The sequence below is a fragment of the Dendrobates tinctorius genome, unplaced genomic scaffold, assembly GCF_039654945.1.
Source record: "Dendrobates tinctorius isolate UK_male_01 unplaced genomic scaffold, ASM3965494v1 ptg000272l, whole genome shotgun sequence".
Classification (NCBI taxonomy): Eukaryota; Metazoa; Chordata; class Amphibia; order Anura; family Dendrobatidae; genus Dendrobates; species Dendrobates tinctorius.
The window spans coordinates 12,445,225-12,472,918 of record NW_027361939.1 but is presented as its reverse complement, the minus strand read 5'-3'; the positions used below and the strand labels follow the sequence as shown (position 1 = coordinate 12,472,918).

Below are 27,694 nucleotides of genomic sequence, written 5' to 3'. Positions count from 1 at the left end.
TTTTGTCTGAAAAACACCTTTGTCTTTGAATGTTGGTGGCAGTACAGAAAAGTACATTCCCATACCGGGAGTTGAACCCGGCCCGCCTGGGTGAGAACCAGGAATCCTAACCGCTAGACCATATGGGAAAAGATGTGCTGTCTTATGAGTGACAATCTGAAAAAAAATAAGTTTTCTACTTGGCACAAGCAACTTCTGCAGTTCTATTTGTGCAGCTTGCCTCGTTAACACAGTTGTAAGCAAATCAGTCTCATAAGCTGAAAGATGAACGTTCGATTCTTAGACGGGGTACTGGTCCCTCGTTTTCTCAATCGATTCTGTCTCCATCTTGGCTACAGGGCCACAGATTTTTCCGATTCAGTACCAAAACATAACCAATTTAGTTCCTAAACTGTTTCCACGTACAAGGCATGGGGCAGCTTTTGAATGTGTGTACTAGTTCCAAAGGAGTGTCACTCCCATAGCAGGAAGTAAACCAGTCGACCAGGGATACTAGGTCCTATCCACTTTTCCACGTGGGACAAGTTATACACTAAGCAGCAAGATAAATTAAAAAAAAAAAAAAAAAAAAAGAAGTTTTTGCTTTGATTAAATAGCTTTTACATCACAAAAGAAAAAAGTTGCCACATGAGCATGGTACTTAGCACGTCAGTTGGTAATCTGAAGTTCATGAGGTTTTTTCCTCACACGTGGAACTATTCTCCCCCCTTTTCTTGGGATATTGTGTCACCCACTCAGAACTTTCTCACTGAAACGTTTCCGATTCGAAAGGAAACAAGAGCCTTAGTGACAGAAAGAACACATGGATTGTTGCGTCCCTTGACGCTTTGGAGTAATAAGGTGTAGTTGAGAATGGTTTAAGCTATGAAACAAAATGAAATCTTGTGCTAAAGGTCAGTAAGAGCCACAAATACCCTGATGTTCAGCATTTTTGCATCTACCTGAAATATTATTGTCTGGAAAATACATTTCTGTCTTTGATTGTTGGCAGTAGTACAGTAAAAGGTGCGTTCCCATACCGGGAGTCGAACCCGGGCCGCCTGGGTGAAAACCAAGAATCCTAACCGCTAGACCATATGGGAATGGATAGCTACACACTAAGGTATCTATTGAAAAAAATCAGCTCGGGGGCTTGCACAAGAAACGTCTGCAGATTGGCACGTGCATCTTGCCTCGTTAGCGCAGTAGGTAGCGCGTCAGTCTCATAATCTGAAGGTCGTGAGTTCGATCCTCACACGGGGCAGCGGGCTACTGTTTTCCGAAGAGATTTTGTCAAAAACTTAGAACTTTCCCGTTCAGTTCTAACATGTTTCTGATAAGTAAGGATTTGTGAACCCAAATGACACATGGGTTGCTGGTTCTCTTGACTCGTTTGCTGTATAAAGAGGCAGATGAGAGTGATTTGAGCTATGAAAAAAAATTAAATCTTGTGCCAAAGGTCGTCACTAGAGTTGAGCGATACCGTCCGATACTTCAAAGTATCGTATCGGATGGTATCGGCCGATCTTTAAAAAAAGTATCGGTATCGCCGATTCCGATACCGGAAGTCCCATTCAAGTCTATGGGACTTCCGGTATCGGAATAAGAAAAACCCTTTCCTGCCCTTGTACAGCCTCTCTGGGGTCTGTACGGGCCTTTCGGGGGGCTGTGCCGGCCTGCCAGGGGGTCTGTGCAGGCTCCGGTGGTCTGTGCCGGCCTGCCGGTGGTCTGTGCAGGCTCCGGGGGGCTGTGCCGGCCTGCCGGGGGGCTGTGCCGGCCTGCCGGGGGGCTGTGCCGGCCTGCCGGGGGGCTGTGCAGGCTCCGGGGGGCTGTGCCGGCCTGCCGGGGGGCTGTGCCGGCCTGCCGGGGGGCTGTGCAGGCTCCGGGGGGCTGTGCCGGCCTGCCGGGGGGCTGTGCCGGCCTGCCGGTGGTCTGTGCAGGCTCCGGGGGTCTGTGCAGGCATCGTCCGATGGGACTACAAGTCCCATCGGGCGATGCCTGCTACCATGACAGTGATTGACACATTAGCCAATGATGGGACAGTAGTAGTCCCATCATCCGGCTAATGTGTTAAATGTAAAAAAAAAAAAAAAAAAAAAATTACATGCTACATACATACAACATGCATACTACATACATGCTACATTCATACTACATACTACATACATGCTACATTCATACTACATAAATACTACATGCAACATACATACTACATATATACTACATGCATGCTACATACATACTGCATGCTACATACATACCACATATATACTACATACATACTACATGCATGCTACATGCTACATACATAACACATATATACTACATGCATGCTACATACATACTACATGCTACATACTACATATATACTACATGCATGCTACATACTACATGCTACATACATACTACATGCATGCTACATACATACTACATACATACTACATATATACTACATGCATGCTACATACATACTACATGCTACATACTACATGCATGCTACATACATACTACATGCTACATACTACATATATACTACATGCATGCTACATACATACTACATACATACTACATATATACTACATGCATGCTACATACTACATGCTACATACATACTACATATATACTACATTCATACTACATACTACATATATACTACATACATACTACATACATACTACATACATACTACATGCATGCTACATACATACTACATGCATGCTACATGCATGCCACATACATACTACATGCTACATACATACCACATATATACTACATACATACAATACATTCATACAATACATACATAGACATACAGTACATATAACATAGAGTAACATACTTACCAATACTTGTCACATTGTTCCCCGAAGCCATTGTCTATTCCGGGATAAATATTAACATAACAAACCACAAAAATACTCACCCACGATCCGAAGCAGTCCACGAGTGTGTCCCACGACGATCTTGGGTAGAGAACTGCAGCATCAGATGATGCTGCCGTTCTCTACGGGCTGCAGGAATCCAATGACGGAAGGTAGGTATCCTTCCGCACTGTATTCCTCCGCCACTTAAAAAAAAAAAAGTCCCTAGTCTCACTTTATGCCATTGCTGTGTGGGAAATTCCCACACAGCAATGGCATAAAGTGAGACTAGGGACTTTTTTTTTTAAGTGGCGGAGGAATACAGTGCGGAAGGATACCTACCTTCCGTCATTGGATTCCTACAGCCCGTAGAGAACGGCAGCATCATCTGATGCTGCAGTTCTCTACCCAAGATCGTCGTGGGACACACTCGTGGACTGCTTCGGATCATGGGTGAGTATTTTTGTGGTTTGTTATGTTAATATTTATCCCGGAATAGACAATGGCTTCGGGGAACAATGTGACAAGTATTGGTAAGTATGTTACTCTATGTTATATGTACTGTATGTCTATGTATGTATTGTATGAATGTATTGTATGTATGTAGTATATATGTGGTATGTATGTAGCATGTAGTATGTATGTGGTATGTATGTAGCATGCATGTAGTATGTATGTAGCATGCATGTAGCATGCATGTAGCATGCATGTAGTATGTATGTAGTATGTATGTAGTATGTATGTAGCATGTATGTAGCATGCAGTATGTATGTAGTATATATGTAGTATGTATGTAGTATATATGTAGTATGTAGTATGTATGTAGCATGCATGTAGTATATATGTAGTATGTATGTAGCATGCATGTAGTATGTATGTAGCATGTAGTATATATGTAGCATGCAGCATGTATGTAGTATGTATGTAGTATATATGTAGTATGCATGTAGTATGTATGTAGTATGTATGTAGCATGCAGTATGTATGTAGCATGTATGTAGTATGTATGTAGTATATATGTAGTATGTATGTAGCATGCATGTAGTATGTATGTAGTATGTATGTAGCATGCAGTATGTAGCATGTATGTAGTATGTAGTATGTATGTATGTATGTATGTAGCATGCAGTATGTATGTAGCATGTATGTAGTATGTATGTAGTATATATGTAGTATGTATGTAGTATGTATGTAGTATGTATGTAGTATGTATGTAGCATGCAGTATGTATGTAGCATGTATGTAGTATGTATGTAGTATATATGTAGCATGCATGTAGTATGTATGTAGCATGCATGTAGTATTTTTTTTTTTTTTTTTTTTTTTTTAACATTTAACACATTAGCCGGATGATGGGACTACTACTGTCCCATCATTGGCTAATGTGTCAATCACTGTCATGGTAGCAGGCATCGCCCGATGGGACTTGTAGTCCCATCGGACGATGCTTGCACAGACCCCCGGACATCAGCACAGCCCCCCGGCAGGCCGGCACAGCCCCCCGGCAGGCCGGTACAGACCCCCACAGGGTGCACAGACCACCGGCAGGCCGGCACAGCCCCCCGGCAGGCCGGTACAGACCCCGGGCAGTCCACACAGCCCCCCGGCAGGCCGGCACAGCCCCCCGGCAGGCCGGCAGAGACCCCCGGAAGGCCCGAAATGACGGCGCATCATGATGCGCACACACCGCGCATCATGATGACGTCAGTCTGTCAATCAACTTGGAACTTCCGATTCCGATGCCGAATTCCGATATTGAAAAAATATCGGAAGTCGGTATCGGAATTCCGATACAGCAAGTATCGGCCGATACCCGATACTTGCGGTATCGGAATGCTCAACACTAGTCGTCACAATGAATGTAACCAAAAGCTGGTGTTCAGAATGATTGACAGCTAAGCGCAAAATCTACCTGAAATACTTTTGTCTGAAAAACACCCGCGTCAGTCTCATAATCTGAAGGTCGTGAGTTCGATCCTCACACGGGGCAGCAGGCTCCTCTTTTCCGAAGAGATTTTGTCAAAATCTTAGAACTTTCCCTTTCAGTTCTAACACGTTTCTGATAAGTAAGGATTTGTGAACCCAAATGACAGATGGGACACATGGGTTGCTGTTTCTCTTGACCCGTTTGCTGTATAAAGAGGCAGATGAGAGTGATTTGAGCTGTTTGACAGCTAAGCGCAAAATCTACCTGAAATACTTTTGTCTGAAAAACACCCGTCAGTAGCGAGCGCGTCAGTCTCATATTCTGAAGTTCGTGAGTTCGATCCTCACACGGGGAAGCGGTCTCCTCTTTTCTGAAGAGATTCTGTCACCAAATTAGAACTTTCCCTTTCAGATTTAAAATGTTTCTGATAAGTAAGAATTTGCGAACCCAAATGACAGACAGGACACATGGGTTGTTGATTCTCTTGACACGTTTGCTGTAAAAGGGGCTAGGGGCAGTAGGTAGCGCGTCAGTCTCATAATCTGAAGGTCGTGAGTTCGATCCTCACACGGGGCAGCGGGCTACCGTTTTCCGAAGAGATTTTATCAAAAACTTAGAACTTTCCCGTTCAGTTCTAACATGTTTCTGATAAGTAAGGATTTGTGAACCCAAATGACACATGGGTTGCTGGTTCTCTTGACTCGTTTGCTGTATAAAGAGGCAGATGAGAGTGATTTGAGCTATGAAAAAAAATTAAATCTTGTGCCAAAGGTCGTCACAATGAATGTAACCAAAAGCTGGTGTTCAGAATGATTGACAGCTAAGCGCAAAATCTACCTGAAATACTTTTGTCTGAAAAACACCCGCGTCAGTCTCATAATCTGAAGGTCGTGAGTTCGATCCTCACACTGGGCAGCAGGCTCCTCTTTTCCGAAGAGATTTTGTCAAAATCTTAGAACTTTCCCTTTCAGTTCTAAAACGTTTCTGATAAGTAAGGATTTGTGAACCAAAATGACACATGGGACACATGGGTTGCTGTTTCTCTTGACCCGTTTGCTGTATAAAGAGGCAGATGAGAGTGATTTGAGCTGTTTGACAGCTAAGCGCAAAATCTACCTGAAATACTTTTGTCTGAAAAACACCCGTCAGTAGCGAGCGCGTCAGTCTCATATTCTGAAGTTCGTGAGTTCGATCCTCACACGGGGAAGCGGTCTCCTCTTTTCTGAAGAGATTCTGTCACCAAATTAGAACTTTCCCTTTCAGATTTAAAATGTTTCTGATAAGTAAGAATTTGCGAACCCAAATGACAGACAGGACACATGGGTTGTTGATTCTCTTGACACGTTTGCTGTAAAAGGGGCTAGTTGAGATTGATTTGAGCTATGAAACCAAATTAAATCTTGTGCCAAAGTTCATCACAACGAACGGACCAAAAGATGGCGTTCAGAATTTTCGACAGCTTAACGCAAATTCTACCTGAAATACTTTTGTCTGAAAAACACCTTTGTCTTTGAATGTTGGTGGCAGTACAGAAAAGTACATTCCCATACCGGGAGTTGAACCCGGCCCGCCTGGGTGAGAACCAGGAATCCTAACCGCTAGACCATATGGGAAAAGATGTGCTGTCCTATCAGTGACAATCTGAAAAAAAATAAGTTTTCTACTTGGCACAAGCAACTTCTGCAGTTCTATTTGCGCAGCTTGCCTCGTTAACACAGTTGTAAGCAAATCAGTCTCATAAGCTGAAAGATGAACGTTCGATTCTTAGACGGGGTACTGGTCCCTCGTTTTCTCAATCGATTCTGTCTCCATCTTGGCTACAGGGCCACAGATTTTTCCGATTCAGTACCAAAACATAACCAATTTAGTTCCTAAACTGTTTCCACGTACAAGGCATGGGGCAGCTTTTGAATGTGTGTACTAGTTCCAAAGGAGTGTCACTCCCATAGCAGGAAGTAAACCAGTCGACCAGGGATACTAGGTCCTATCCACTTTTCCACGTGGGACAAGTTATACACTAAGCAGCAAGATAAATTAAAAAAAAAAAAAAAAAAAAAGAAGTTTTTGCTTTGATTAAATAGCTTTTACATCACAAAAGAAAAAAGTTGCCACATGAGCATGGTACTTAGCACGTCAGTTGGTAATCTGAAGTTCATGAGGTTTTTTCCTCACACGTGGAACTATTCTCCCCCCTTTTCTTGGGATATTGTGTCACCCACTCAGAACTTTCTCACTGAAACGTTTCCGATTCGAAAGGAAAGGATTTGTGAACCCAAATGACACATGGGTTGCTGGTTCTCTTGACTCGTTTGCTGTATAAAGAGGCAGATGAGAGTGATTTGAGCTATGAAAAAAAATTAAATCTTGTGCCAAAGGTCGTCACAATGAATGTAACCAAAAGCTGGTGTTCAGAATGATTGACAGCTAAGCGCAAAATCTACCTGAAATACTTTTGTCTGAAAAACACCCGCGTCAGTCTCATAATCTGAAGGTCGTGAGTTCGATCCTCACACGGGGCAGCAGGCTCCTCTTTTCCGAAGAGATTTTGTCAAAATCTTAGAACTTTCCCTTTCAGTTCTAACACGTTTCTGATAAGTAAGGATTTGTGAACCCAAATGACAGATGGGACACATGGGTTGCTGTTTCTCTTGACCCGTTTGCTGTATAAAGAGGCAGATGAGAGTGATTTGAGCTGTTTGACAGCTAAGCGCAAAATCTACCTGAAATACTTTTGTCTGAAAAACACCCGTCAGTAGCGAGCGCGTCAGTCTCATATTCTGAAGTTCGTGAGTTCGATCCTCACACGGGGAAGCGGTCTCCTCTTTTCTGAAGAGATTCTGTCACCAAATTAGAACTTTCCCTTTCAGATTTAAAATGTTTCTGATAAGTAAGAATTTGCGAACCCAAATGACAGACAGGACACATGGGTTGTTGATTCTCTTGACACGTTTGCTGTAAAAGGGGCTAGTTGAGATTGATTTGAGCTATGAAACCAAATTAAATCTTGTGCCAAAGTTCATCACAACGAACGGACCAAAAGATGGCGTTCAGAATTTTCGACAGCTTAACGCAAATTCTACCTGAAATACTTTTGTCTGAAAAACACCTTTGTCTTTGAATGTTGGTGGCAGTACAGAAAAGTACATTCCCATACCGGGAGTTGAACCCGGCCCGCCTGGGTGAGAACCAGGAATCCTAACCGCTAGACCATATGGGAAAAGATGTGCTGTCTTATCAGTGACAATCTGAAAAAAAATAAGTTTTCTACTTGGCACAAGCAACTTCTGCAGTTCTATTTGCGCAGCTTGCCTCGTTAACACAGTTGTAAGCAAATCAGTCTCATAAGCTGAAAGATGAACGTTCGATTCTTAGACGGGGTTTTTTCCTCACACGTGGAACTATTCTCCCCCCTTTTCTTGGGATATTGTGTCACCCACTCAGAACTTTCTCACTGAAACGTTTCCGATTCGAAAGGAAACAGGAGCCTTAGTGACAGAAAGAACACATGGATTGTTGCGTCCCTTGACGCTTTGGAGTAATAAGGTGTAGTTGAGAATGGTTTAAGCTATGAAACAAAATGAAATCTTGTGCTAAAGGTCAGTAAGAGCCACAAATACCCTGATGTTCAGCATTTTTGACTGCAAAGTACAAAATCTACCTGAAATATTATTGTCTGGAAAATACATTTCTGTCTTTGATTGTTGGCAGTAGTACAGTAAAAGGTGCGTTCCCATACCGGGAGTCGAACCCGGGCCGCCTGTGTGAAAACCAGGAATCCTAACCGCTAGACCATATGGGAATGGATAGCTACACACTGAGGTATCTATTGAAAAAAATCAGCTCGGGGGCTTGCACAAGAAACGTCTGCAGATTGGCACGTGCATCTTGCCTCGTTAGCGCAGTAGGTAGCGCGTCAGTCTCATAATCTGAAGGTCGTGAGTTCGATCCTCACACGGGGCAGCGGGCTCGTCTTTTCCAAAGAGATTTTGTCAAAAACTTAGAACTTTCCCTTTCAGTTCTAACACGTTTCTGATAAGTAAGGATTTGTGAACCAAAATGACAGATGGGACGCATGGGTTGCTGTTTCTCTTGACCCGTTTGCTGTATAAAGAGGCAGATGAGAGTGATTTGAGCTGTTTGACAGCTAAGCACAAAATCTACCTGAAATACTTTTGTCTGAAAAACACCCGTCAGTAGCTAGCGCGTCAGTCTCATATTCTGAAGTTCGTGAGTTCGATCCTCACACGGGGAAGCGGTCTCCTCTTTTCTGAAGAGATTCTGTCACCAAATTAGAACTTTCCCTTTCAGATTTAAAATGTTTCTGATAAGTAAGAATTTGCGAACCCAAATGACAGACAGGACACATGGGTTGTTGATTCTCTTGACACGTTTGCTCTAAAAGGGGCTAGTTGAGATTGATTTGAGCTATGAAACCAAATTAAATCTTGTGCCAAAGTTCATCACAACGAACGGACCAAAAGATGGCGTTCAGAATTTTCGACAGCTTAACGCAAATTCTACCTGAAATACTTTTGTCTGAAAAACACCTTTGTCTTTGAATGTTGGTGGCAGTACAGAAAAGTACATTCCCATACCGGGAGTTGAACACGGGCCGCCTGGGTGAGAACCAGGAATCCTAAGCGCTAGACCATATGGGAAAAGATGTGCTGTCTTATCAGTGACAATCTGAAAAAAAATAAGTTTTCTACTTGGCACAAGCAACTTCTGCAGTTCTATTTGCGCAGCTTGCCTCGTTAACACAGTTGTAAGCAAATCAGTCTCATAAGCTGAAAGATGAACGTTCGATTCTTAGACGGGGTACTGGTCCCTCTTTTTCTCAATCAATTCTGTCTCCATCTTGGCTACAGGGCCACAGATTTTTCCGATTCAGTACCAAAACATAACCAATTTAGTTCCTAAACTGTTTCCACGTACAAGGCATGGGGCAGCTTTTGAATGTGTGTACTAGTTCCAAAGGAGTGTCACTCCCATAGCAGGAAGTAAACCAGTCGACCAGGGATACTAGGTCCTATCCACTTTTCCACGTGGGACAAGTTATACACTAAGCAGCAAGATAAATTTAAAAAAAAAAAAAAAAAAAAAGAAGTTTTTGCTTTGATTAAATAGCTTTTACATCACAAAAGAAAAAAGTTGCCACATGAGCATGGTACTTAGCACGTCAGTTGGTAATCTGAAGTTCATGAGGTTTTTTCCTCACACGTGGAACTATTCTCCCCCCTTTTCTTGGGATATTGTGTCACCCACTTAGAACTTTCTCACTGAAACGTTTCCGATTCGAAAGGAAACAGGAGCCTTAGTGACAGAAAGAACACATGGATTGTTGCGTCCCTTGACGCTTTGGAGTAATAAGGTGTAGTTGAGAATGGTTTAAGCTATGAAACAAAATGAAATCTTGTGCTAAAGGTCAGTAAGAGCCACAAATACCCTGATGTTCAGCATTTTTGACTGCAAAGTACAAAATCTACCTGAAATATTATTGTCTGGAAAATACATTTCTGTCTTTGATTGTTGGCAGTAGTACAGTAAAAGGTGCGTTCCCATACCGGGAGTCGAACCCGGGCCGCCTGGGTGAAAACCAGGAATCCTAACCGCTAGACCATATGGGAATGGATAGCTACACACTGAGGTATCTATTGAAAAAAATCAGCTCGGGGGCTTGCACAAGAAACGTCTGCAGATTGGCACGTGCATCTTGCCTCGTTAGTGCAGTAGGTAGCGCGTCAGTCTCATAATCTGAAGGTCGTGAGTTCGATCCTCACACGGGGCAGCGGGCTCCTCTTTTCCGAAGAGATTTTGTCAAAAACTTAGAACTTTCCCATTCAGTTCTAACATGTTTCTGATAAGTAAGGATTTGTGAACCCAAATGACACATGGGTTGCTGGTTCTCTTGACTCGTTTGCTGTATAAAGAGGCAGATGAGAGTGATTTGAGCTATGAAAAAAAATTAAATCTTGTGCCAAAGGTCGTCACAATGAATGTAACCAAAAGCTGGTGTTCAGAATGATTGACAGCTAAGCGCAAAATCTACCTGAAATACTTTTGTCTGAAAAACACCCGCGTCAGTCTCATAATCTGAAGGTCGTGAGTTCGATCCTCACACGGGGCAGCAGGCTCCTCTTTTCCGAAGAGATTTTGTCAAAATCTTAGAACTTTCCCTTTCAGTTCTAACACGTTTCTGATAAGTAAGGATTTGTGAACCCAAATGACAGATGGGACACATGGGTTGCTGTTTCTCTTGACCCGTTTGCTGTATAAAGAGGCAGATGAGAGTGATTTGAGCTGTTTGACAGCTAAGCGCAAAATCTACCTGAAATACTTTTGTCTGAAAAACACCCGTCAGTAGCGAGCGCGTCAGTCTCATATTCTGAAGTTCGTGAGTTCGATCCTCACACGGGGAAGCGGTCTCCTCTTTTCTGAAGAGATTCTGTCACCAAATTAGAACTTTCCCTTTCAGATTTAAAATGTTTCTGATAAGTAAGAATTTGCGAACCCAAATGACAGACAGGACACATGGGTTGTTGATTCTCTTTACACGTTTGCTGTAAAAGGGGCTAGTTGAGATTGATTTGAGCTATGAAACCAAATTAAATCTTGTGCCAAAGTTCATCACAACGAACGGACCAAAAGATGGCGTTCAGAATTTTCGACAGCTTAACGCAAATTCTACCTGAAATACTTTTGTCTGAAAAACACCTTTGTCTTTGAATGTTGGTGGCAGTACAGAAAAGTACATTCCCATACCGGGAGTTGAACCCGGCCCGCCTGGGTGAGAACCAGGAATCCTAACCGCTAGACCATATGGGAAAAGATGTGCTGTCTTATCAGTGACAATCTGAAAAAAAATAAGTTTTCTACTTGGCACAAGCAACTTCTGCAGTTCTATTTGCGCAGCTTGCCTCGTTAACACAGTTGTAAGCAAATCAGTCTCATAAGCTGAAAGATGAACGTTCGATTCTTAGACGGGGTACTGGTCCCTCGTTTTCTCAATCGATTCTGTCTCCATATTGGCTACAGGGCCACAGATTTTTCCGATTCAGTACCAAAACATAACCAATTTAGTTCCTAAACTGTTTCCACGTACAAGGCATGGGGCAGCTTTTGAATGTGTGTACTAGTTCCAAAGGAGTGTCACTCCCATAGCAGGAAGTAAACCAGTTGACCAGGGATACTAGGTCCTATCCACTTTTCCACGTGGGACAAGTTATACACTAAGCAGCAAGATAAATTTAAAAAAAAAAAAAAAAAAAAGAAGTTTTTGCTTTGATTAAATAGCTTTTACATCACAAAAGAAAGAAGTTGCCACATGAGCATGGTACTTAGCACGTCAGTTGGTAATCTGAAGTTCATGAGGTTTTTTCCTCACACGTGGAACTATTCTCCCCCCTTTTCTTGGGATATTGTGTCACCCACTCAGAACTTTCTCACTGAAACGTTTCCGATTCGAAAGGAAACAGGAGCCTTAGTGACAGAAAGAACACATGGATTGTTGCGTCCCTTGACGCTTTGGAGTAATAAGGTGTAGTTGAGAATGGTTTAAGCTATGAAACAAAATGAAATCTTGTGCTAAAGGTCAGTAAGAGCCACAAATACCCTGATGTTCAGCATTTTTGACTGCAAAGTACAAAATCTACCTGAAATATTATTGTCTGGAAAATACATTTCTGTCTTTGATTGTTGGCAGTAGTACAGTAAAAGGTGCGTTCCCATACCGGGAGTCGAACCCGGGCCGCCTGGGTGAAAACCAGGAATCCTAACCGCTAGACCATATGGGAATGGATAGCTACACACTGAGGTATCTATTGAAAAAAATCAGCTCGGGGGCTTGCACAAGAAACGTCTGCAGATTGGCACGTGCAGATTGGCACGTGCATCTTGCCTCGTTAGCGCAGTAGGTAGCGCGTCAGTCTCATAATCTGAAGGTCGTGAGTTCGATCCTCACACGGGGCAGCGGGCTCCTCTTTTCCGAAGAGATTTTGTCAAAAACTTAGAACTTTCCCGTTCAGTTCTAACATGTTTCTGATAAGTAAGGATTTGTGAACCCAAATGACACATGGGTTGCTGGTTCTCTTGACTCGTTTGCTGTATAAAGAGGCAGATGAGAGTGATTTGAGCTATGAAAAAAAATTAAATCTTGTGCCAAAGGTCGTCACAATGAATGTAACCAAAAGCTGGTGTTCAGAATGATTGACAGCTAAGCGCAAAATCTACCTGAAATACTTTTGTCTGAAAAACACCCGCGTCAGTCTCATAATCTGAAGGTCGTGAGTTCGATCCTCACACGGGGCAGCAGGCTCCTCTTTCCCGAAGAGATTTTGTCAAAATCTTAGAACTTTCCCTTTCAGTTCTAACACGTTTCTGATAAGTAAGGATTTGTGAACCCAAATGACAGATGGGACACATGGGTTGCTGTTTCTCTTGACCCGTTTGCTGTATAAAGAGGCAGATGAGAGTGATTTGAGCTGTTTGACAGCTAAGCGCAAAATCTACCTGAAATACTTTTGTCTGAAAAACACCCGTCAGTAGCGAGCGCGTCAGTCTCATATTCTGAAGTTCGTGAGTTCGATCCTCACACGGGGAAGCGGTCTCCTCTTTTCTGAAGAGATTCTGTCACCAAATTAGAACTTTCCCTTTCAGATTTAAAATGTTTCTGATAAGTAAGAATTTGCGAACCCAAATGACAGACAGGACACATGGGTTGTTGATTCTCTTGACACGTTTGCTGTAAAAGGGGCTAGTTGAGATTGATTTGAGCTATGAAACCAAATTAAATCTTGTGCCAAAGTTCATCACAACGAACGGACCAAAAGATGGCGTTCAGAATTTTCGACAGCTTAACGCAAATTCTACCTGAAATACTTTTGTCTGAAAAACACCTTTGTCTTTGAATGTTGGTGGCAGTACAGAAAAGTACATTCCCATACCGCGAGTTGAACCCGGGCCGCCTGGGTGAGAACCAGGAATCCTAACCGCTAGACCATATGGGAAAAGATGTGCTGTCTTATCAGTGACAATCTGAAAAAAAATAAGTTTTCTACTTGGCACAAGCAACTTCTGCAGTTCTATTTGCGCAGCTTGCCTCGTTAACACAGTTGTAAGCAAATCAGTCTCATAAGCTGAAAGATGAACGTTCGATTCTTAGACGGGGTACTGGTCCCTCGTTTTCTCAATCGATTCTGTCTCCATCTTGGCTACAGGGCCACAGATTTTTCCGATTCAGTACCAAAACATAACCAATTTAGTTCCTAAACTGTTTCCACGTACAAGGCATGGGGCAGCTTTTGAATGTGTATACTAGTTCCAAAGGAGTGTCACTCCCATAGCAGGAAGTAAACCAGTCGACCAGGGATACTAGGTCCTATCCACTTTTCCACGTGGGACAAGTTATACACTAAGCAGCAAGATAAATTAAAAAAAAAAAAAAAAAAAGAAGTTTTTGCTTTGATTAAATAGCTTTTACATCACAAAAGAAAAAAGTTGCCACATGAGCATGGTACTTAGCACGTCAGTTGGTAATCTGAAGTTCATGAGGTTTTTTCCTCACAAGTGGAACTATTCTCCCCCCTTTTCTTGGGATATTGTGTCACCCACTTAGAACTTTCTCACTGAAACGTTTCCGATTCGAAAGGAAACAGGAGCCTTAGTGACAGAAAGAACACATGGATTGTTGCGTCCCTTGACGCTTTGGAGTAATAAGGTGTAGTTGAGAATGGTTTAAGCTATGAAACAAAATGTAATCTTGTGCTAAAGGTCAGTAAGAGCCACAAATACCCTGATGTTCAGCATTTTTGACTGCAAAGTACAAAATCTACCTGAAATATTATTGTCTGGAAAATACATTTCTGTCTTTGATTGTTGGCAGTAGTACAGTAAAAGGTGCGTTCCCATACCGGGAGTCGAACGCGGGCCGCCTGGGTGAAAACCAGGAATCCTAACCGCTAGACCATATGGGAATGGATAGCTACACACTGAGGTATCTATTGAAAAAAATCAGCTCGGGGGCTTGCACAAGAAACGTCTGCAGATTGGCACGTGCATCTTGCCTCGTTAGCGCAGTAGGTAATTAGATTAGATTAGATTAGATAAACTTTATTGATCCTGGAGGAAATTACAGTATTACAGCAGCAGAACAAAGATCAAGAACATTACAAGAACAATACACACTTTACAAAATAAGTCTATATGGACAGCAGATGCGGATAGACTGGTACTTGTAACTCACCAATTCCCCCCCATACACTTTGAACTTCATTTAGTCTTGGGATGCTTTACACTTATACATTTGTTAAACATCCCCACAGCTGTCGGAACAAACGATTTTCTATATCTTTCCTTTTTACACATTAGTTGGAGTAGACGCTTGCTGAATGTGCTCTTTTGCTTCGCAAACAGTTCATAGAGCGGGTGTGTATTGTTGCTCATTATAGCCTTGCATTTCTTAGTAATTCTATGCTCTAATACCTCCTCGAAAGTCCTGAGTTGTAGACCCACCGCCGCACTAGCCTTCTTGATAAGTTTATTCAGCTTATTCGCGTCAGCTGTGCGCACACTACTACCCCAGCATATAATTGCATCAAAGATTGCACTCGCCACAATGGATTGGTAGAACATTTCAAGCATTTTGCTACACACATTAAACGACCTTAACTTCCTTAGGAAGTAAAGTCTACTCATCCCTTTCTTGCAAACCTTCTCCATATGGCACCTCCAATCAAGCTTGCTGTCCAGGTGAACCCCCAAATATTTGAAATTCTCCACCATCTCCACATCCTGACCATCAATAGTGATAGGTAAGCAATCCTTCATGCACCTTCCATAACTCAACACCAGCTCCCTGGTTTTCTTTACGTTGAGTTCTAAATGGTTAGCCTGGCACCAGTCAACAAAGTCCAAAACCACCCTTCTGTATTCCTCCTCCCCCCGGTCTCTCTCAATACCTCCGACTATCACTGAGTCATCAGAGTACTTCTGAAGGTGACAAAGGTCTGATTTATACTGAAAATCAGCTGTGTATAACGTAAAAAGGAATGGCGACAGCACCGTTCCCTGAGGGGCTCCAACACTACTCCGCACACTATCCGATACGGCCGCCCCCAACCTCACAAACTGTGGCCTGTCCGACAGATAATCAATGATCCAATTCACTAGTCCCTCATCAACCGCCATTTCAACCAGCTTTTTACGTAATAATAGTGGCTGTAAGGTGTTGAATGCACTGGAGAAATCGAAGAACATGGCACGCACAGTGGTTCTATCATTGTCCAAAAAGGAATGTACTGTTTGTAGTAGATACGCTACAGCATCGTCCACCCCCAGACTCTGCCGATACGCAAACTGAAGGGGGTCCGTAAAAGCAGACACCCTCGGACACAAGTAGGCAAGTACAATTCTCTCCAAGGACTTCATCACATGCGATGTTAAGGCCACCGGTCTATAGTCATTATGGGAGCTCGGGAAGGTAGTCTTGGGAACCGGCACCAGGCAAGAAGTCTTCCATAGAACTGGTACTCTCTGTGATTGTAAGCTCCAGTTAAACAGGTGCTGGAAGACAGTGCACAACTGATTCGCACACACTCTGAGGACACGTGGACAGATACCATCAGGCCCTGCTGCTTTACCCATGACCAGCTTACTAAACTGTTCCCTCACATCATTTTCGGAGATCAAGAAAGACTCCGACTTCCTCCCCCCAGGTAGCGCGTCAGTCTCATAATCTGAAGGTCGTGAGTTCGATCCTCACACGGGGCAGCAGGCTCCTCTTTTCCGAAGAGATTTTGTCAAAAACTTAGAACTTTCCCTTTCAGTTCTAACACGTTTCTGATAAGTAAGGATTTGTGAACCCAAATGACACATGAGTTGCTGGTTCTCTTGACTCGTTTGCTGTATAAAGAGGCAGATGAGAGTGATTTGAGCTATGAAAAAAAATTAAATCTTGTGCCAAAGGTCGTCACAATGAATGTAACCAAAAGCTGGTGTTCAGATTGATTGACAGCTAAGCGCAAAATCTACCTGAAATACTTTTGTCTGAAAAACACCCGCGTCAGTCTCATAATCTGAAGGTCGTGAGTTCGATCCTCACACGGGGCAGCAGGCTCCTCTTTTCCGAAGAGATTTTGTCAAAATCTTAGAACTTTCCCTTTCAGTTCTAACACGTTTCTGATAAGTAAGGATTTGTGAACCCAAATGACAGATGGGACACATGGGTTGCTGTTTCTCTTGACCCGTTTGCTGTATAAAGAGGCAGATGAGAGTGATTTGAGCTGTTTGACAGCTAAGCGCAAAATCTACCTGAAATACTTTTGTCTGAAAAACACCCGTCAGTAGCGAGCGCGTCAGTCTCATATTCTGAAGTTCGTGAGTTCGATCCTCACACGGGGAAGCGGTCTCCTCTTTTCTGAAGAGATTCTGTCACCAAATTAGAACTTTCCCTTTCAGATTTAAAATGTTTCTGATAAGTAAGAATTTGCGAACCCAAATGACAGACAGGACACATGGGTTGTTGATTCTCTTGACACGTTTGCTCTAAAAGGGGCTAGTTGAGATTGATTTGAGCTATGAAACCAAATTAAATCTTGTGCCAAAGTTCATCACAACGAACGGACCAAAAGATGGCGTTCAGAATTTTCGACAGCTTAACGCAAATTCTACCTGAAATACTTTTGTCTGAAAAACACCTTTGTCTTTGAATGTTGGTGGCAGTACAGAAAAGTACATTCCCATACCGCGAGTTGAACCCGGGCCACCTGGGTGAGAACCAGGAATCCTAACCGCTAGACCATATGGGAAAAGATGTGCTGTCTTATCAGTGACAATCTGAAAAAAAATAAGTTTTCTACTTGGCACAAGCAACTTCTGCAGTTCTATTTGCGCAGCTTGCCTCGTTAACACAGTTGTAAGCAAATCAGTCTCATAAGCTGAAAGATGAACGTTCGATTCTTAGACGGGGTACTGGTCCCTCGTTTTCTCAATCGATTCTGTCTCCATCTTGGCTACAGGGCCACAGATTTTTCCGATTCAGTACCAAAACATAACCAATTTAGTTCCTAAACTGTTTCCACGTACAAGGCATGGGGCAGCTTTTGAATGTGTGTACTAGTTCCAAAGGAGTGTCACTCCCATAGCAGGAAGTAAACCAGTCGACCAGGGATACTAGGTCCTATCCACTTTTCCACGTGGGACAAGTTATACACTAAGCAGCAAGATAAATTAAAAAAAAAAAAAAAAAAAGAAGTTTTTGCTTTGATTAAATAGCTTTTACATCACAAAAGAAAAAAGTTGCCACATGAGCATGGTACTTAGCACGTCAGTTGGTAATCTGAAGTTCATGAGGTTTTTTCCTCACAAGTGGAACTATTCTCCCCCCTTTTCTTGGGATATTGTGTCACCCACTTAGAACTTTCTCACTGAAACGTTTCCGATTCGAAAGGAAACAGGAGCCTTAGTGACAGAAAGAACACATGGATTGTTGCGTCCCTTGACGCTTTGGAGTAATAAGGTGTAGTTGAGAATGGTTTAAGCTATGAAACAAAATGAAATCTTGTGCTAAAGGTCAGTAAGAGCCACAAATACCCTGATGTTCAGCATTTTTGACTGCAAAGTACAAAATCTACCTGAAATATTATTGTCTGGAAAATACATTTCTGTCTTTGATTGTTGGCAGTAGTACAGTAAAAGGTGCGTTCCCATACCGGGAGTCGAACGCGGGGCGCCTGGGTGAAAACCAGGAATCCTAACCGCTAGACCATATGGGAATGGATAGCTACACACTGAGGTATCTATTGAAAAAAATCAGCTCGGGGGCTTGCACAAGAAACGTCTGCAGATTGGCACGTGCATCTTGCCTCGTTAGCGCAGTAGGTAGCGCGTCAGTCTCATAATCTGAAGGTCGTGAGTTCGATCCTCACACGGGGCAGCAGGCTCCTCTTTTCCGAAGAGATTTTGTCAAAAACTTAGAACTTTCCCTTTCAGTTCTAACACGTTTCTGATAAGTAAGGATTTGTGAACCCAAATGACACATGGGTTGCTGGTTCTCTTGACTCGTTTGCTGTATAAAGAGGCAGATGAGAGTGATTTGAGCTATGAAAAAAAATTAAATCTTGTGCCAAAGGTCGTCACAATGAATGTAACCAAAAGCTGGTGTTCAGAATGATTGACAGCTAAGCGCAAAATCTACCTGAAATACTTTTGTCTGAAAAACACCCGCGTCAGTCTCATAATCTGAAGGTCGTGAGTTCGATCCTCACACGGGGCAGCAGGCTCCTCTTTTCCAAAGAGATTTTGTCAAAATCTTAGAACTTTCCCTTTCAGTTCTAACACGTTTCTGATAAGTAAGGATTTGTGAACCCAAATGACAGATGGGACACATGGGTTGCTGTTTCTCTTGACCCGTTTGCTGTATAAAGAGGCAGATGAGAGTGATTTGAGCTGTTTGACAGCTAAGCGCAAAATCTACCTGAAATACTTTTGTCTGAAAAACACCCGTCAGTAGCGAGCGCGTCAGTCTCATATTCTGAAGTTCGTGAGTTCGATCCTCACACGGGGAAGCGGTCTCCTCTTTTCTGAAGAGATTCTGTCACCAAATTAGAACTTTCCCTTTCAGATTTAAAATGTTTCTGATAAGTAAGAATTTGCGAACCCAAATGACAGACAGGACACATGGGTTGTTGATTCTCTTGACACGTTTGCTGTAAAAGGGGCTAGTTGAGATTGATTTGAGCTATGAAACCAAATTAAATCTTGTGCCAAAGTTCATCACAACGAACGGACCAAAAGATGGCGTTCAGAATTTTCGACAGCTTAACGCAAATTCTACCTGAAATACTTTTGTCTGAAAAACACCTTTGTCTTTGAATGTTGGTGGCAGTACAGAAAAGTACATTCCCATACCGGGAGTTGAACCCGGCCCGCCTGGGTGAGAACCAGGAATCCTAACCGCTAGACCATATGGGAAAAGATGTGCTGTCTTATCAGTGACAATCTGAAAAAAAATAAGTTTTCTACTTGGCACAAGCAACTTCTGCAGTTCTATTTGCGCAGCTTGCCTCGTTAACACAGTTGTAAGCAAATCAGTCTCATAAGCTGAAAGATGAACGTTCGATTCTTAGACGGGGTACTGGTCCCTCGTTTTCTCAATCGATTCTGTCTCCATCTTGGCTACAGGGCCACAGATTTTTCCGATTCAGTACCAAAACATAACCAATTTAGTTCCTAAACTGTTTCCACGTACAAGGCATGGGGCAGCTTTTGAATGTGTGTACTAGTTCCAAAGGAGTGTCACTCCCATAGCAGGAAGTAAACCAGTCGACCAGGGATACTAGGTCCTATCCACTTTTCCACGTGGGACAAGTTATACACTAAGCAGCAAGATAAATTTAAAAAAAAAAAAAAAAAAAGAAGTTTTTGCTTTGATTAAATAGCTTTTACATCACAAAAGAAAAAAGTTGCCACATGAGCATGGTACTTAGCACGTCAGTTGGTAATCTGAAGTTCATGAGGTTTTTTCCTCACACGTGGAACTATTCTCCCCCCTTTTCTTGGGATATTGTGTCACCCACTCAGAACTTTCTCACTGAAACGTTTCCGATTCGAAAGGAAACAGGAGCCTTAGTGACAGAAAGAACACATGGATTGTTGCGTCCCTTGACGCTTTGGAGTAATAAGGTGTAGTTGAGAATGGTTTAAGCTATGAAACAAAATGAAATCTTGTGCTAAAGGTCAGTAAGAGCCACAAATACCCTGATGTTCAGCATTTTTGACTGCAAAGTACAAAATCTACCTGAAATATTATTGTCTGGAAAATACATTTCTGTCTTTGATTGTTGGCAGTAGTACAGTAAAAGGTGCGTTCCCATACCGGGAGTCGAACGCGGGCCGCCTGGGTGAAAACCAGGAATCCTAACCGCTAGACCATATGGGAATGGATAGCTACACACTGAGGTATCTATTGAAAAAAATCAGCTCGGGGGCTTGCACAAGAAACGTCTGCAGATTGGCACGTGCATCTTGCCTCGTTAGCGCAGTAGGTAGCGCGTCAGTCTCATAATCTGAAGGTCGTGAGTTCGATCCTCACACGGGGCAGCGGGCTCCTCTTTTCCGAAGAGATTTTGTCAAAAACTTAGAACTTTCCCGTTCAGTTCTAACATGTTTCTGATAAGTAAGGATTTGTGAACCCAAATGACACATGGGTTGCTGGTTCTCTTGACTCGTTTGCTGTATAAAGAGGCAGATGAGAGTGATTTGAGCTATGAAAAAAAATTAAATCTTGTGCCAAAGGTCGTCACAATGAATGTAACCAAAAGCTGGTGTTCAGAATGATTGACAGCTAAGCGCAAAATCTACCTGAAATACTTTTGTCTGAAAAACACCCGCGTCAGTCTCATAATCTGAAGGTCGTGAGTTCGATCCTCACACGGGGCAGCAGGCTCCTCTTTCCCGAAGAGATTTTGTCAAAATCTTAGAACTTTCCCTTTCAGTTCTAACACGTTTCTGATAAGTAAGGATTTGTGAACCCAAATGACAGATGGGACACATGGGTTGCTGTTTCTCTTGACCCGTTTGCTGTATAAAGAGGCAGATGAGAGTGATTTGAGCTGTTTGACAGCTAAGCGCAAAATCTACCTGAAATACTTTTGTCTGAAAAACACCAGTCAGTAGCGAGCGCGTCAGTCTCATATTCTGAAGTTCGTGAGTTCGATCCTCACACGGGGAAGCGGTCTCCTCTTTTCTGAAGAGATTCTGTCACCAAATTAGAACTTTCCCTTTCAGATTTAAAATGTTTCTGATAAGTAAGAATTTGCGAACCCAAATGACAGACAGGACACATGGGTTGTTGATTCTCTTGACACGTTTGCTGTAAAAGGGGCTAGTTGAGATTGATTTGAGCTATGAAACCAAATTAAATCTTGTGCCAAAGTTCATCACAACGAACGGACCAAAAGATGGCGTTCAGAATTTTCGACAGCTTAACGCAAATTCTACCTGAAATACTTTTGTCTGAAAAACACCTTTGTCTTTGAATGTTGGTGGCAGTACAGAAAAGTACATTCCCATACCGGGAGATGAACCCGGCCCGCCTGGGTGAAAACCAGGAATCCTAACCGCTAGACCATATGGGAAAAGATGTGCTGTCTTATCAGTGACAATCTGAAAAAAAATAAGTTTTCTACTTGGCACAAGCAACTTCTGCAGTTCTATTTGCGCAGCTTGCCTCGTTAACACAGTTGTAAGCAAATCAGTCTCATAAGCTGAAAGATGAACGTTCGATTCTTAGACGGGGTACTGGTCCCTCGTTTTCTCAATCGATTCTGTCTCCATCTTGGCTACAGGGCCACAGATTTTTCCGATTCAGTACCAAAACATAACCAATTTAGTTCCTAAACTGTTTCCACGTACAAGGCATGGGGCAGCTTTTGAATGTGTGTACTAGTTCCAAAGGAGTGTCACTCCCATAGCAGGAAGTAAACCAGTCGACCAGGGATACTAGGTCCTATCCACGTGGGACAAGCTATACACTAAGCAGCAAGATAAATTAAAAAAAAAAAAAAAGAAGTTTTTGCATTGATTAAATAGCTTTTACATCACAAAAGAAAAAAGTTGCCACATGAGCATGGTACTTAGCACGTCAGTTGGTAATCTGAAGTTCATGAGGTTTTTTCCTCACACGTGGAACTATTCTCCCCCCTTTTCTTGGGATATTGTGTCACCCACTCAGAACTTTCTCACTGAAACGTTTCCGATTCGAAAGGAAACAGGAGCCTTAGTGACAGAAAGAACACATGGATTGTTGCGTCCCTTGACGCTTTGGAGTAATAAGGTGTAGTTGAGAATGGTTTAAGCTATGAAACAAAATGAAATCTTGTGCTAAAGGTCAGTAAGAGCCACAAATACCCTGATGTTAAGCATTTTTGACTGCAAAGTACAAAATCTACCTGAAATATTATTGTCTGGAAAATACATTTCTGTCTTTGATTGTTGGCAGTAGTGCAGTAAAAGGTGCGTTCCCATACCGGGAGACGAACCCGGGCTGCCTGGGTGAAAACCAGGAATCCTAACCGCTAGACCATATGGGAATGGATAGCTACACATTGAGGTATCTATTGAAAAAAATCAGCTCGGGGCTTGCACAAGAAACGTCTGCAGATTGGCACGTGCATCTTGCCTCGTTAGCGCAGTAGGTAGAGCGTCAGTCTCATAATCTGAAGGTCATGAGTTCGATCCTCACACGGGGCAGCGGGCTCCTCTTTTCCGAAGAGATTTTGTCAAAAACTTAGAACTTTCCCGTTCAGTTCTAACATGTTTCTGATAAGTAAGGATTTGTGAACCCAAATGACACATGGGTTGCTGGTTCTCTTGACTCGTTTGCTGTATAAAGAGGCAGATGAGAGTGATTTGAGCTATGAAAAAAATTTAAATCTTGTGCCAAAGGTCGTCACAATGAATGTAACCAAAAGCTGGTGTTCAGAATGATTGACAGCTAAGCGCAAAATCTACCTGAAATACTTTTGTCTGAAAAACACCCGCGTCAGTCTCATAATCTGAAGGTCGTGAGTTCGATCCTCACACGGGGCAGCAGGCTCCTCTTTTCCGAAGAGATTTTGTCAAAAACTTAGAACTTTCCCTTTCAGTTCTAACACGTTTCTGATAAGTAAGGATTTGTGAACCCAAATGACAGATGGGACACATGGGTTGCTGTTTCTCTTGACCCGTTTGCTGTATAAAGAGGCAGATGAGAGTGATTTGAGCTGTTTGACAGCTAAGCGCAAAATCTACCTGAAATACTTTTGTCTGAAAAACACCCGTCAGTAGCGAGCGCGTCAGTCTCATATTCTGAAGTTCGTGAGTTCGATCCTCACACGGGGAAGCGGTCTCCTCTTTTCTGAAGAGATTCTGTCACCAAATTAGAACTTTCCCTTTCAGATTTAAAATGTTTCTGATAAGTAAGAATTTGCGAACCCAAATGACAGACAGGACACATGGGTTGTTGATTCTCTTGACACGTTTGCTGTAAAAGGGGCTAGTTGAGATTGATTTGAGCTATGAAACCAAATTAAATCTTGTGCCAAAGTTCATCACAACGAACGGACCAAAAGATGGCGTTCAGAATTTTCGACAGCTTAACGCAAATTCTACCTGAAATACTTTTGTCTGAAAAACACCTTTGTCTTTGAATGTTGGTGGCAGTACAGAAAAGTACATTCCCATACCGGGAGTTGAACCCGGCCCGCCTGGGTGAGAACCAGGAATCCTCACCGCTAGACCATATGGGAAAAGATGTGCTGTCTTATCAGTGACAATCTGAAAAAAAATAAGTTTTCTACTTGGCACAAGCAACTACTGCAGTTCTATTTGCGCAGCTTGCCTCGTTAACACAGTTGTAAGCAAATCAGTCTCATAAGCTGAAAGATGAACGTTCGATTCTTAGACGGGGTACTGGTCCCTCGTTTTCTCAATCGATTCTGTCTCCATCTTGGCTACAGGGCCACAGATTTTTCCGATTCAGTACCAAAACATAACCAATTTAGTTCCTAAACTGTTTCCACGTACAAGGCATGGGGCAGCTTTTGAATGTGTGTACTAGTTCCAAAGGAGTGTCACTCCCATAGCAGGAAGTAAACCAGTCGACCAGGGATACTAGGTCCTATCCACTTTTCCACGTGGGACAAGTTATACACTAAGCAGCAAGATAAATTAAAAAAAAAAAAAAAAAGAAGTTTTTGCTTTGATTAAATAGCTTTTACATCACAAAAGAAAAAAGTTGCCACATGAGCATGGTACTTAGCACGTCAGTTGGTAATCTGAAGTTCATGAGGTTTTTTCCTCACACGTGGAACTGTTCTCCCCCCTTTTCTTGGGATATTGTGTCACCCACTCAGAACTTTCTCACTGAAACGTTTCCGATTCGAAAGGAAACAGGAGCCTTAGTGACAGAAAGAACACATGGATTGTTGCGTCCCTTGACGCTTTGGAGTAATAAGGTGTAGTTGAGAATGGTTTAAGCTATGAAACAAAATGAAATCTTGTGCTAAAGGTCAGTAAGAGCCACAAATACCCTGATGTTCAGCATTTTTGACTGCAAAGTACAAAATCTACCTGAAATATTATTGTCTGGAAAATACATTTCTGTCTTTGATTGTTGGCAGTAGTACAGTAAAAGGTGCGTTCCCATACCGGGAGTCGAACGCGGGCCGCCTGGGTGAAAACCAGGAATCCTAACCGCTAGACCATATGGGAATGGATAGCTACACACTGAGGTATCTATTGAAAAAAATCAGCTCGGGGGCTTGCACAAGAAACGTCTGCAGATTGGCACGTGCATCTTGCCTCGTTAGCGCAGTAGGTAGCACGTCAGTCTCATAATCTTAAGGTCGTGAGTTCGATCCTCACATGGGGCAGCGGGCTCCTCTTTTCCAAAGAGATTTTGTCAAAAACTTAGGACTTTCCCGTTCAGTTCTAACATGTTTCTGATAAGTAAGGATTTGTGAACCCAAATGACACATGGGTTGCTGGTTCTCTTGACTCGTTTGCTGTATAAAGAGGCAGATGAGAGTGATTTGAGCTATGAAAAAAAATTAAATCTTGTGCCAAAGGTCGTCACAATGAATGTAACCAAAAGCTGGTGTTCAGAATGATTGACAGCTAAGCGCAAAATCTACCTGAAATACTTTTGTCTGAAAAACACCCGCGTCAGTCTCATAATCTGAAGGTCGTGAGTTCGATCCTCACACGGGGCAGCAGGCTCCTCTTTTCCGAAGAGATTTTGTCAAAATCTTAGAACTTTCCCTTTCAGTTCTAACACGTTTCTGATAAGTAAGGATTTGTGAACCCAAATGACAGATGGGACACATGGGTTGCTGTTTCTCTTGACCCGTTTGCTGTATAAAGAGGCAGATGAGAGTGATTTGAGCTGTTTGACAGCTAAGCGCAAAATCTACCTGAAATACTTTTGTCTGAAAAACACCCGTCAGTAGCGAGCGCGTCAGTCTCATATTCTGAAGTTCGTGAGTTCGATCCTCACACGGGGAAGCGGTCTCCTCTTTTCTGAAGAGATTCTGTCACCAAATTAGAACTTTCCCTTTCAGATTTAAAATGTTTCTGATAAGTAAGAATTTGCGAACCCAAATGACAGACAGGACACATGGGTTGTTGATTCTCTTGACACGTTTGCTGTAAAAGGGGCTAGTTGAGATTGATTTGAGCTATGAAACCAAATTAAATCTTGTGCCAAAGTTCATCACAACGAACGGACCAAAAGATGGCGTTGAGAATTTTCGACAGCTTAACGCAAATTCTACCTGAAATACTTTTGTCTGAAAAACACCTTTGTCTTTGAATGTTGGTGGCAGTACAGAAAAGTACATTCCCATACCGGGAGTTGAACCCGGGCCGCCTGGGTGAGAACCAGGAATCCTCACCGCTAGACCATATGGGAAAAGATGTGCTGTCTTATCAGTGACAATCTGAAAAAAAATAAGTTTTCTACTTGGCACAAGCAACTTCTGCAGTTCTATTTGCGCAGCTTGCCTCGTTAACACAGTTGTAAGCAAATCAGTCTCATAAGCTGAAAGATGAACGTTCGATTCTTAGACGGGGTACTGGTCCCTCGTTTTCTCAATCGATTCTGTCTCCATCTTGGCTACAGGGCCACAGATTTTTCCGATTCAGTACCAAAACATAACCAATTTAGTTCCTAAACTGTTTCCACGTACAAGGCATGGGGCAGCTTTTGAATGTGTGTACTAGTTCCAAAGGAGTGTCACTCCCATAGCAGGAAGTAAACCAGTCGACCAGGGATACTAGGTCCTATCCACGTGGGACCAGTTATACACTAAGCAGCAAGATAAATTAAAAAAAAAAAAAAGAAGTTTTTGCTTTGATTAAATAGCTTTTACATCACAAAAGAAAAAAGTTGCCACATGAGCATGGTACTTAGCACGTCAGTTGGTAATCTGAAGTTCATGAGGTTTTTTCCTCACACGTGGAACTATTCTCCCCCCTTTTCTTGGGATATTGTGTCACCCACTCAGAACTTTCTCACTGAAACGTTTCCGATTCGAAAGGAAACAGGAGCCTTAGTGACAGAAAGAACACATGGATTGTTGCGTCCCTTGACGCTTTGGAGTAATAAGGTGTAGTTGAGAATGGTTTAAGCTATGAAACAAAATGAAATCTTGTGCTAAAGGTCAGTAAGAGCCACAAATACCCTGATGTTCAGCATTTTTGACTGCAAAGTACAAAATCTACCTGAAATATTATTGTCTGGAAAATACATTTCTGTCTTTGATTGTTGGCAGTAGTACAGTAAAAGGTGCTTTCCCATACCGGGAGTCAAACCCGGGCCACCTGGGTGAAAACCAGGAATCCTAACCGCTAGACCATATGGGAATGGATAGCTACACACTGAGGTATCTATTGAAAAAAATCAGCTCGGGGGCTTGCACAAGAAACGTCTGCAGATTGGCACGTGCATCTTACCTCGTTAGCGCAGTAGATAGCGCGTCAGTCTCATAATCTGAACGTCGTGAGTTCGATACTCACACGGGGCAGCGGGCTCCTCTTTTCCGAAGAGATTTTGTCAAAAACTTAGAACTTTCCCATTCAGTTCTAACATGTTTCTGATAAGTAAGGATTTGTGAACCCAAATGACACATGGGTTGCTGGTTCTCTTGACTCGTTTGCTGTATAAAGAGGCAGATGAGAGTGATTTGAGCTATGAAAAAAATTTAAATCTTGTGCCAAAGGTCGTCACAATGAATGTAACCAAAAGCTGGTGTTGAGAATGATTGACAGCTAAGCGCAAAATCTACCTGAAATACTTTTGTCTGAAAAACACCCGCGTCAGTCTCATAATCTGAAGGTCGTGAGTTCGATCCTCACACGGGGCAGCAGGCTCCTCTTTTCCGAAGAGATTTTG

At 42.5% G+C, this 27,694-nt stretch overlaps 26 non-coding genes across 26 annotated transcripts; 7 read left to right on the top strand and 19 right to left on the bottom strand.

The window, feature by feature from the left end:
* Window positions 1-56: 56 nt before the first annotated feature.
* TRNAE-CUC (transfer RNA glutamic acid (anticodon CUC)) lies at window positions 57-128 on the bottom strand. Its single transcript has one exon. It is a non-coding gene; the product is annotated as a tRNA-Glu (tRNA).
* Window positions 129-1,010: 882 nt separating this feature from the next.
* TRNAE-UUC (transfer RNA glutamic acid (anticodon UUC)) lies at window positions 1,011-1,082 on the bottom strand. The gene has a single exon. It is a non-coding gene; the product is annotated as a tRNA-Glu (tRNA).
* An 88-nt stretch (window positions 1,083-1,170) lies between these two features.
* On the top strand, window positions 1,171-1,243 carry TRNAM-CAU (transfer RNA methionine (anticodon CAU)). Its single transcript has one exon. It is a non-coding gene; the product is annotated as a tRNA-Met (tRNA).
* A 5,065-nt stretch (window positions 1,244-6,308) lies between these two features.
* On the bottom strand, window positions 6,309-6,380 carry TRNAE-CUC (transfer RNA glutamic acid (anticodon CUC)). The gene has a single exon. It is a non-coding gene; the product is annotated as a tRNA-Glu (tRNA).
* Window positions 6,381-7,912: 1,532 nt separating this feature from the next.
* Window positions 7,913-7,984, bottom strand: TRNAE-CUC (transfer RNA glutamic acid (anticodon CUC)). The gene has a single exon. It is a non-coding gene; the product is annotated as a tRNA-Glu (tRNA).
* Window positions 7,985-8,494: 510 nt separating this feature from the next.
* On the bottom strand, window positions 8,495-8,566 carry TRNAE-UUC (transfer RNA glutamic acid (anticodon UUC)). Its single transcript has one exon. It is a non-coding gene; the product is annotated as a tRNA-Glu (tRNA).
* An 88-nt stretch (window positions 8,567-8,654) lies between these two features.
* Window positions 8,655-8,727, top strand: TRNAM-CAU (transfer RNA methionine (anticodon CAU)). The gene has a single exon. It is a non-coding gene; the product is annotated as a tRNA-Met (tRNA).
* Window positions 8,728-10,322: 1,595 nt separating this feature from the next.
* On the bottom strand, window positions 10,323-10,394 carry TRNAE-UUC (transfer RNA glutamic acid (anticodon UUC)). The gene has a single exon. It is a non-coding gene; the product is annotated as a tRNA-Glu (tRNA).
* An 88-nt stretch (window positions 10,395-10,482) lies between these two features.
* TRNAM-CAU (transfer RNA methionine (anticodon CAU)) lies at window positions 10,483-10,555 on the top strand. The gene has a single exon. It is a non-coding gene; the product is annotated as a tRNA-Met (tRNA).
* Window positions 10,556-11,520: 965 nt separating this feature from the next.
* Window positions 11,521-11,592, bottom strand: TRNAE-CUC (transfer RNA glutamic acid (anticodon CUC)). Its single transcript has one exon. It is a non-coding gene; the product is annotated as a tRNA-Glu (tRNA).
* Window positions 11,593-12,488: 896 nt separating this feature from the next.
* On the bottom strand, window positions 12,489-12,560 carry TRNAE-UUC (transfer RNA glutamic acid (anticodon UUC)). Its single transcript has one exon. It is a non-coding gene; the product is annotated as a tRNA-Glu (tRNA).
* Window positions 12,561-12,662: 102 nt separating this feature from the next.
* TRNAM-CAU (transfer RNA methionine (anticodon CAU)) lies at window positions 12,663-12,735 on the top strand. Its single transcript has one exon. It is a non-coding gene; the product is annotated as a tRNA-Met (tRNA).
* Window positions 12,736-14,666: 1,931 nt separating this feature from the next.
* Window positions 14,667-14,738, bottom strand: TRNAE-UUC (transfer RNA glutamic acid (anticodon UUC)). Its single transcript has one exon. It is a non-coding gene; the product is annotated as a tRNA-Glu (tRNA).
* A 2,760-nt stretch (window positions 14,739-17,498) lies between these two features.
* On the bottom strand, window positions 17,499-17,570 carry TRNAE-CUC (transfer RNA glutamic acid (anticodon CUC)). The gene has a single exon. It is a non-coding gene; the product is annotated as a tRNA-Glu (tRNA).
* Window positions 17,571-18,464: 894 nt separating this feature from the next.
* Window positions 18,465-18,536, bottom strand: TRNAE-UUC (transfer RNA glutamic acid (anticodon UUC)). Its single transcript has one exon. It is a non-coding gene; the product is annotated as a tRNA-Glu (tRNA).
* An 88-nt stretch (window positions 18,537-18,624) lies between these two features.
* TRNAM-CAU (transfer RNA methionine (anticodon CAU)) lies at window positions 18,625-18,697 on the top strand. Its single transcript has one exon. It is a non-coding gene; the product is annotated as a tRNA-Met (tRNA).
* Window positions 18,698-19,662: 965 nt separating this feature from the next.
* Window positions 19,663-19,734, bottom strand: TRNAE-CUC (transfer RNA glutamic acid (anticodon CUC)). Its single transcript has one exon. It is a non-coding gene; the product is annotated as a tRNA-Glu (tRNA).
* Window positions 19,735-20,629: 895 nt separating this feature from the next.
* Window positions 20,630-20,701, bottom strand: TRNAE-UUC (transfer RNA glutamic acid (anticodon UUC)). Its single transcript has one exon. It is a non-coding gene; the product is annotated as a tRNA-Glu (tRNA).
* An 88-nt stretch (window positions 20,702-20,789) lies between these two features.
* TRNAM-CAU (transfer RNA methionine (anticodon CAU)) lies at window positions 20,790-20,862 on the top strand. Its single transcript has one exon. It is a non-coding gene; the product is annotated as a tRNA-Met (tRNA).
* A 965-nt stretch (window positions 20,863-21,827) lies between these two features.
* On the bottom strand, window positions 21,828-21,899 carry TRNAE-UUC (transfer RNA glutamic acid (anticodon UUC)). Its single transcript has one exon. It is a non-coding gene; the product is annotated as a tRNA-Glu (tRNA).
* An 882-nt stretch (window positions 21,900-22,781) lies between these two features.
* On the bottom strand, window positions 22,782-22,853 carry TRNAE-UUC (transfer RNA glutamic acid (anticodon UUC)). The gene has a single exon. It is a non-coding gene; the product is annotated as a tRNA-Glu (tRNA).
* Window positions 22,854-23,978: 1,125 nt separating this feature from the next.
* Window positions 23,979-24,050, bottom strand: TRNAE-CUC (transfer RNA glutamic acid (anticodon CUC)). The gene has a single exon. It is a non-coding gene; the product is annotated as a tRNA-Glu (tRNA).
* Window positions 24,051-24,942: 892 nt separating this feature from the next.
* TRNAE-UUC (transfer RNA glutamic acid (anticodon UUC)) lies at window positions 24,943-25,014 on the bottom strand. Its single transcript has one exon. It is a non-coding gene; the product is annotated as a tRNA-Glu (tRNA).
* Window positions 25,015-25,102: 88 nt separating this feature from the next.
* TRNAM-CAU (transfer RNA methionine (anticodon CAU)) lies at window positions 25,103-25,175 on the top strand. The gene has a single exon. It is a non-coding gene; the product is annotated as a tRNA-Met (tRNA).
* A 965-nt stretch (window positions 25,176-26,140) lies between these two features.
* On the bottom strand, window positions 26,141-26,212 carry TRNAE-CUC (transfer RNA glutamic acid (anticodon CUC)). The gene has a single exon. It is a non-coding gene; the product is annotated as a tRNA-Glu (tRNA).
* Window positions 26,213-27,093: 881 nt separating this feature from the next.
* Window positions 27,094-27,165, bottom strand: TRNAE-UUC (transfer RNA glutamic acid (anticodon UUC)). The gene has a single exon. It is a non-coding gene; the product is annotated as a tRNA-Glu (tRNA).
* Window positions 27,166-27,694: the final 529 nt, after the last annotated feature.